The 7,933-nt window shown below is 40.5% G+C and overlaps 1 long non-coding RNA gene across 2 annotated transcripts in view; it reads left to right on the forward strand.

The window, feature by feature from the left end:
• LOC106147743 overlaps positions 1-7,826 on the forward strand; it is a 61,738-nt gene extending 53,912 nt beyond the window's left edge. Inside the window, exon 3 of one of the 2 annotated variants that reach the window (XR_001232670.1) lies at positions 7,433-7,826. This is a non-coding gene — a long non-coding RNA (uncharacterized LOC106147743). Of the gene's footprint in view, positions 1-1,906; positions 1,939-7,432 lie in introns of those variants that run through there. The other variant, XR_001232671.1, reaches the window with a different exon arrangement.
• Positions 7,827-7,933: the final 107 nt, after the last annotated feature.

The following is a 7,933-nucleotide window of genomic DNA, read 5'->3' on the forward strand; positions in this document are numbered from 1 at the left end:
TTTGTTTTCCTGAGAAACTATCTTGTAGATAACAATATGTAAAACAATAACCATTGATAATTTCCTACCACTTTGTCTGTAATTTGGTAAGCCCCCCCATTACTATGTTATCCTTCTTCTACTCTTTAAAATTTTTTTTTTTAAAAAAGAAGCTCTTATCTTGTGCAGCCAGAGGAAGAACAAAGAAAGTTGATATAAGGGACAGAAAGAGTCTTGTCTCTCCTTTGTTGCTTTGCTATCTTCTGGCCAGCATGAAAAGCTCTGCCTTTTGTTGCTTTTGCTGTTTTCCACTGCATGAACTGTTGTCCCTCAAGCATGTACCACCGTGCCTTGGAGCCAGCCAATTATGAACTGAAACCTCTACAAAATGTGAGCTAAATAAGGCTTCCTTCTTTGTCTCAACTGAAAGAAAAGTAACTAAGACAGAATTTGGTACCAGGAGTGGGATGTTTGCTGTGATTATACATGACCATGTAATTCAGGAACCTTTGGGAATAGCTTGTGGGAAGAGATAGGGAAAGGTTTGGTGATGCTGGCTAAAAATGTAGAGCTGGAATGTCCAAAAGCTGTACTGTATGTGTGATTCTGGTCAGTGCTCAGAAGACCTGAAAGCCAGTAAAGACCAAGCTCAGGAGGTTTCTGCTGGGAAGAAGGACTGCATTGGTTGTTGGGCTTAAGACAATTTGTGTTATGGCTTGGTGGAAAGTTTGTATGCATTTTGCTTGTGTCCAGAGACTTTGACTGAGACTAGGATTAAAGGTGGTGAACTAATTAATCTTGCAGAAGAAATTTGAAGGTAGTCTAATGTTGAAGCAGTGGCATGGCTACTATGGGGGTGGGGGCTTTTAGCCAGGTTTATGTTGAGACTCAAGAGCAAACTCATTTAAAATGTTTTGAATTTGGCCAAAAGGGAAACTCCATTAAAGCTGTGGACTACAAAGATAGAGCAGAGGAGATCTTGATTGCTGAGAAGGAACAGGAGAATAGAAAAGATGGCCTGAGGGCATCACAAGAAGTAGCAGGAACCCACTCTTTGCAGCCTCAAAATTGCAAAAGTGAAAGATTTTGCTTTGAGAAGAGAGCACCAGAGCACCATGTTCCAGAATGGCAGTGAGAATTTGTTCCTCAGAATTGTATTTGGAGTGCTCAGTGATCCAGGCACTTGATCCTACAGCCAAGAGAGAGGGAAGCCTGGGTACTGTTCCTGCTGGTAGAAGGCCTTGTTGTCATCCACATGGTGCTGGTTTTAGGTGCATGCAGAATGGAAGAGTTGTGGGGTGAGGAAGGCTTCCACCCGGATTTTAGAAGAAGGACTGGAGGCCACGCAGTATGCCCTTGAGAGGGCAGTGTATGAACCTGAGAGTATGAAGCTAAAGGCACATTGGAGACCCCAGAAATTTAGGGAAGCCAGGAATGTGGATCATCTGAGGAAATCTGAAAGGAGGGAGCCAAGTGGGCCCAAGAAAGAAGCCGTAAGGACTACAACCACCAGAAATACTGTAGTAGGAGAGCCATCCAAGCTCTTTGAAGTTCATGTCTTTCCATAGATTGTCCTGGATGCTGCACATGGAATTATAGGACTTAATGTTTGACCTTCTGGTTGTTTTTTTTTTTTTTTGTCTTTTTGAGACAGGGTCTTGCTATGCAGTTCAGGCTGGCCTTGGTCTCACTTTGTAGCCCAGGTTGGTCTCAAACTTGAAATAATCCAATCCTCCTGCCTCAGCCTCCCAAGTGCTGGGATTACAGACATGCACCACCACGCCTGGCTTAATGTTTGACCTTCTGGATTTTGGACTTGCTTTTGTCTCATTCCTTTGTATCTCCCTGTTGGTAACTTCTGAAATGGAAATGTTTATCTTGTGCCACTGAATGTTGAAAGTATTTAACCTTTTTTTCATTTGTACAGGGGCTCACAGCTAAGAGTTTGCCTTAAATCTCAGAGAAGACTTTTGGCTTGGACTTTTCAGCAATGCTGAAATGACTAGGACTTTGGCAACTCTTGGAGATGGACTAAATGCCTTTTGCACAAGGGATGTGTGTGAGTCTTTGGAGGGCCAGGGGCAGAATGTTATGATATGTGTCATATCATAACATTTCAGGATGTCCCCCCAAGCCTTGTGCAGTTGTGGGCTTTTCAGAGGTAGCTGAATCTAAAGTTTGTGATTGATTCATGGTCCAATGCTGGGATTAAGAGTGTGGATGCTGCACATGCCCTAGGGCAGGTAGTCTGCATACAATATAAGTGGTGGGAAGAAGTTTGTTCCTGCTTTCTCTCTTGCTTTTGCTGTCTTCTGCTGCCATGAACTGTTCCCTCTCTACCGGTTACCACCTTATCTTGGAGCCAGCCAATTATGGACTTAAACCTCCACAAACTGTGAGCTAAATAAACCTTTTCTTCATTGATTTCTCTCTCTTTGCTTTTCCTGTGGCTTCAATTATTGCTTCAGATTTTTCCTGGTCTCTGAGGACCCACTTCTCTCCTTCTTTTCTTCAAATTGCTATATTCCAGTGTCTGGACACTGAATCTCAGAGAAGCTCTTTCTCTGCTGCTCCCCACTCCTCCATCTTCCTGGAAGTCCTTCATTTGTTCATTCTTGCTTGTATTTCTTGTGTGATTGAGGTTCTGTTTAGAAAATCCTTTTCTACTCCTTTGTCTTCAAGTGTTTTACTTATTTTTCTTCTAGGAGATTTAATGCTTCTGTTTTAATGTCTAGATCTTTGATCCATTTTGATTTTAATTTAGTATATGGTGAGAGATACAGGTCCGGTTTCAATCTTCTACAAGGAGATAACCAGTTTTCTCAACACCACTTGTTGAATAGGCTATCTTTCCTCCAGTATATTCTTTTGGCCCCTTGGTCAAAGATCAAATAGTTGAATGTGTCTGGGGAGGTTTCTGTATCCTCAGTTCTGTTGCACTGATCCACATGTCTGTTTTTGTTCAGTACCATGCTGTTTTTATGACTACTGTTTTGCAGTATAGCTTGAATTCGTATCTTAATGGGTTAGGTTTAGTGAAAAAGTGTGTGTGTGTGTGTGTGTGTGTGTGTGTGTGTAATGTAATGGAAGGAAAACACCCTTGTTTGCACTTAGTTAAGGAGATATCACATACAAATGGACAGGCTCTTCTAATATTGCTGCTCTTCAAAGCCATACTGAGCCTTTGTAGCAGGGCATCAACTGCTTCTGGAATGGCAGGGTGAGGGGATTTTGGGCATCAGCTGAGCTCTCTCCCCTGAATGCAGCAGTGGCTTTTTGGTCTGTCCTTCTCTCCCACTTTGCGGATTCCCTTTCAGGGCTTTCGTGTGGTCTTGCCATTTGGTCTCTGTGATATTGCAGCTCCTTTGTGATGTAGTAACTTTACTAGTCAAAAAGACTTATTCTTTCATTTCAGGAGTCCTTCTGTATCTGTATATGTGAGAGAAAGATATGTTTATGTGTGTTTGGATGCCTGGTAACATCTAAGAATGATATATTGAGGGGTGATATGACTTCATTTGCCTGCAGAATCTGCACCTGGGCCCTGATTCAGCTTAATATCTTTCTACTCCTTTATAAGCAATTCACAAAGAGACGAATTATTCCATTGTTATATCCCAGTAGCCAGGGTTGGATTCACCACAGCCTTAGCAGTTTCAGTCAGTGTCCTCAGTCAAGGAAGTCCAATTCTTTCTGTTTTGTGGGTCTCAGGAGTCTATGTATACTGAAGGTCACTACCAAGTGGTGAAAAGAAAATGACTATTTGATCCTCTCAGGTCTGCTCTTACTCATGCTAACAAGGCAGGGTAGGCTATGCTGGATAATTAACAGTCCCCAATTCTCTGTTGTTTAACCCAATAAAAATTTATTGATCATGTGAGAGGCCAATGCACCTTTATGCAGAAACCGAGGGACACACTGGATGTTCCTATCTTGCAAGCAGTATGAAGCTGTATAGCATCAAGGACCCATTTAAGGGTAGTGTGCATGGAGCTGGATTATGTATCTCATGATGTAACTTGATAAAATAAGCTTTCACCACCTTTCTAATCAATTCATATTGAATCTTAAGAGGTCAAGTGAAATTTTAATTCAGGGCCTTTATCTGTTATACCTTGAAATATTTGGCAGTGTCAGTAAACCACTGTAACCAAGCAATTCAGCATCTGTTCAAAGCAATTCAGCATCTGACTCTCCCCCTGGTGAATAACATAACCAAAAGATGAATGTTGGGATGAGCCGAAAAGAATCACATACATTTAAATACCTGGAAAACGAGTTTCAGCATTTACATCTTGTGTCAAATTGTCAACATATCCACTGTCCCATGTTGAAACATAACAGAATTCAGAACATCTTAACAAAGGTGAAAACACCTAACTTTTTTTTGAAACAAGGTCTCATTATGTAGTTCAGGCTGGTCTTGAACTCACTATCTAGTCCAGACTGGTCTTGAACTCACAGTAATCCCCCTGCCTCAGCCTCCTAAGTACTGGGATTACAGGCGTGCTTCATCATGCCCAGGGGAAACACTTAATTACTAATATCAGGCTCCACTTTTAACCAAATTAAGTATAAATCAGGGAAAGATAATGAGCTTTCAAGCATCAGTCATTAAAGGAAGCATCCCAGTAGTGATAGTTAGAATAGTTTTTATTGGCAACTGGGATGTTTCTTCACTTTGCAGCAACGCACTGTCGCAAAACTAAGGAAGAAGAAGACTACAACTTTCTTCCCTTTTGAGCTGGGCTAACCGAAAGGGAAGCTGGGAAAGGCAATTTCACATAACTTTGAACACAGGTGTTTTGTCAGGCAGACTAGTAGTCTTTTGGAAAGACTATATGTAGACATTGGATATTCAAAAGTTGATTTTTTTAAAAAGAAACTTTATCAAAGTCTGTTTCACATATCATAAAATTTCAGTGTAAAATTCAATGATTTTTAAAAATAATTTTACCAAGTGGTACAACCTACTTATTATGTTGGTGCTATGGTTTGGATATAGTTTGAATGCGCTCCACAAGGCTTCATGTATTGAAACGTAATTGTGAAATATTCAAAGGGTGGGCCCTTAACCAAACTATGGTGTTTAGAGAGACACACTGGGAAGTGACTGAAATTAGATAAGGTCATTTGAATGGCTCCCCCATGATTAAATCCTTTAAAGAAGATAGGAACATACCAGAAGAGATACATAGAGGGACACTCTCTGACTTTCACCATGTGGTGCCTGGCACCTCCTTGAGACTCCTAGCAACAAGGCTATCACCAGAGGCTGATGTTCTATCTTGGACTTCCAGAACTGTGAGAAAAAAAAAAACTCTTTTCATTAAAATACATCCAGACTCTGACAATGTGTTATTAGCAACAACAGCAGTGGTGGTGGTGGCAGTGACAGTGGCAGCAAGAGCAAGAACAGCAACACAGAGCAATACAGTTTGTTGCTCCAATAAGATACCTTATACCCTTTATGATTAATCTCTATTCCTGTCTGTAGCCAGTTTTTGTCTCTATAAATTTTCCTTTTATGAACCTTTCAAGTGAATGAGGGAATTTATTTCTTAAAGATAGATATGTCTACTTCCCAGGAAGTTTTTGCAATATATGTCCTATTGCATTCTCTTGCCCAAGAGTAGAGTTATGTATCTCAGACACATGGAGTTTTTGGAAGAATATGTATATATGTATCTTTTAAGATACTCTATATAAAATCTTGGCTTGGTGGAGAGTCCCAGTTGCTTTGTCTGAGGCCATCAGGGAATCCTGGTGACAGTAGTATTTTTCAATATTGGGCAGGTCCTTGGGTGTCTGGGCAGCTGCCGCTCACCTTTGCTGTTTAAGTCAGCCAACCCATCCCTTTCTTCTCTTCCAGAACACACATGAAATCTTCCCATTGTTTTTAGTCTTCATATTATTGAATTATCAAGGTCCCAAACCAGGACTGAGGTTCCTATTGCATCCTGTCCATCATTTAGGGCCTTTATAAGATCTTTGTTTATCACCACAGTGCATAGTAACCTCTCTGCATGTCTGTTCACTGTACTAATCAGGACCCTTTCTTTCTTTAATTTTCTATGGTCAACACACAGGGCCATTATCTATTCATTTTTCCAAGCCAGAAGAGACCTCAGAATCTGCCAAGATCCTTCTTCTCTTATTCCACATCCAATTATCACCATTCCTGCCAACATTATATCTACCTTTAGTTGATCTCCCCACTACACTGTTGCTGTGTTTTGTTGGAGTCAACAGGAGTCTTGCCTACATTGTAACTGCAGTTTCTTTTCTGCTTACCTCTGAATCAGGCTGTAGTGATCTTTCCAAAGTGAAAAGAAGAGAAATTCATTTTATTGCTAAGAGTCAACAATAGCACTTCATTAACTTTATGATAAAGTCGTACTTCCTTGGTTTCTCACACTGGGGTTTTGGTGATCTGTTTCTGATTGTTTCCCTAGTTTTATCTCCTTTGCCTTGAGAAGCTTGTTTTATATAAGCAAAATAATTATCTTGTATTTTGTGCTTACATCTCTTCAGCACCTGGATTATTCCTCCTCTTCCCTCAAGAGTTAGAAAAGGCATGGCTTCCTCTGGAAATAATCACTTCTGGCAGGGAAACCTTATTACATACACCTGTTTTGCTTTATGTGTCTGTCTCTCTGACTAAACTCTAAAGTCTCATCCGTGATGCTTCTGAAACCTATAGTCAGAGAGGTAGCACTTTAATGTCATAGTGTTTTTATTCTCCAATGTCAACTTTGCACATGATGGGCAGTAATTTTTTTTTGAGGGGGGGCAGTATCTTGCTATGTGGCTCAGGCTGGCCTTTAACTTACTATGGAGTCCAGGCTGGCCTTGAACTTGTGGTGATCCTCCTATGTGCTGAGGTTACAGGTGTGTGCCCACCATGCCTGGCTAGGCAGTCATTTCTTATTTGAAGTTTCTTGGCTTTCTCTTCAAAATCACATCTCTGTGTTAATACCTGTCCTCTAGAGATGCTTGTCACTTATGGGCTCATGAGAAATGTGGGTTAAAATCCAGGGCGTCAAAGCTGAGATTCAAGAGAAGAAAGAGAAAAGAAGATATGCAGCACAAATAAATGTCTGTTCTCTAGGAAAATAAATCCCTGTTACCCATGTAGTTTAGGATATTGTAAGACTTAGGGATTCTTGCCAGACACTAGGTCAAAGACTAAATATTGAACAAAAGATGCCCTTACCTTCTCTATTGCTTAGGAAATTACAAAGGTTCTAAGAGCTCTAGCCAGGCACAGGGAAAGATATGTATATATATTGTATATTTCTTATTATATCACAATACCACAAGTGATATTCATCCCTATGTCTCTGATATGTAATCAGTCAAGAAATCATATAACTATATAACTAGACATGTTTACATAAAGGTATTTATATACTGCATACCATCTTGTAGCTTATTTCATGTCATTTCTCAGGTAACCTTCTAGAAGAGCACACAGCATCTACCTTACTGAGTAACAGTTCTGTATTTTTGGACTGAAGGAACTCAGGAGAACAGAGGGAGACTTGCAACCATGTTTCAGCTCTGCGGTAAACCTGACACCCATGTGGGCTTTGGTCATTAAGTTGTGAAAGGTGATTCATAATGAACCCTGCCGTTTGAGTGGCCTGGGCTCCATGGTCAGTAGAACTTTGCTCTTCAGCATCCTTAGGGATTAGAAGGAAGGCACAGAAACCCATGCCACACTGACACAGTGGATGGAGGCTCTATGGAGGTCACTCCCAATCTTTCTACTTTGTAGGAAGAATTGAAATAATTTTGAGATCTCAACAAATCCCTGCATAAATATCATCATATCTACTGCTATGGTTTGTGATCATAATGGTAAGTTGTGGATATAATGACCCAACATTGTCAGTGTTATGTTGGGCAGAAAATGATATTTTTCTGTGGATTTATGGCTTTCTTTTTTTTT

Source organism: Chinchilla lanigera, unplaced genomic scaffold (genome assembly GCF_000276665.1).
Source record: "Chinchilla lanigera isolate Chin_1 unplaced genomic scaffold, ChiLan1.0 scaffold00008, whole genome shotgun sequence".
NCBI classification, from domain to species: Eukaryota; Metazoa; Chordata; class Mammalia; order Rodentia; family Chinchillidae; genus Chinchilla; species Chinchilla lanigera.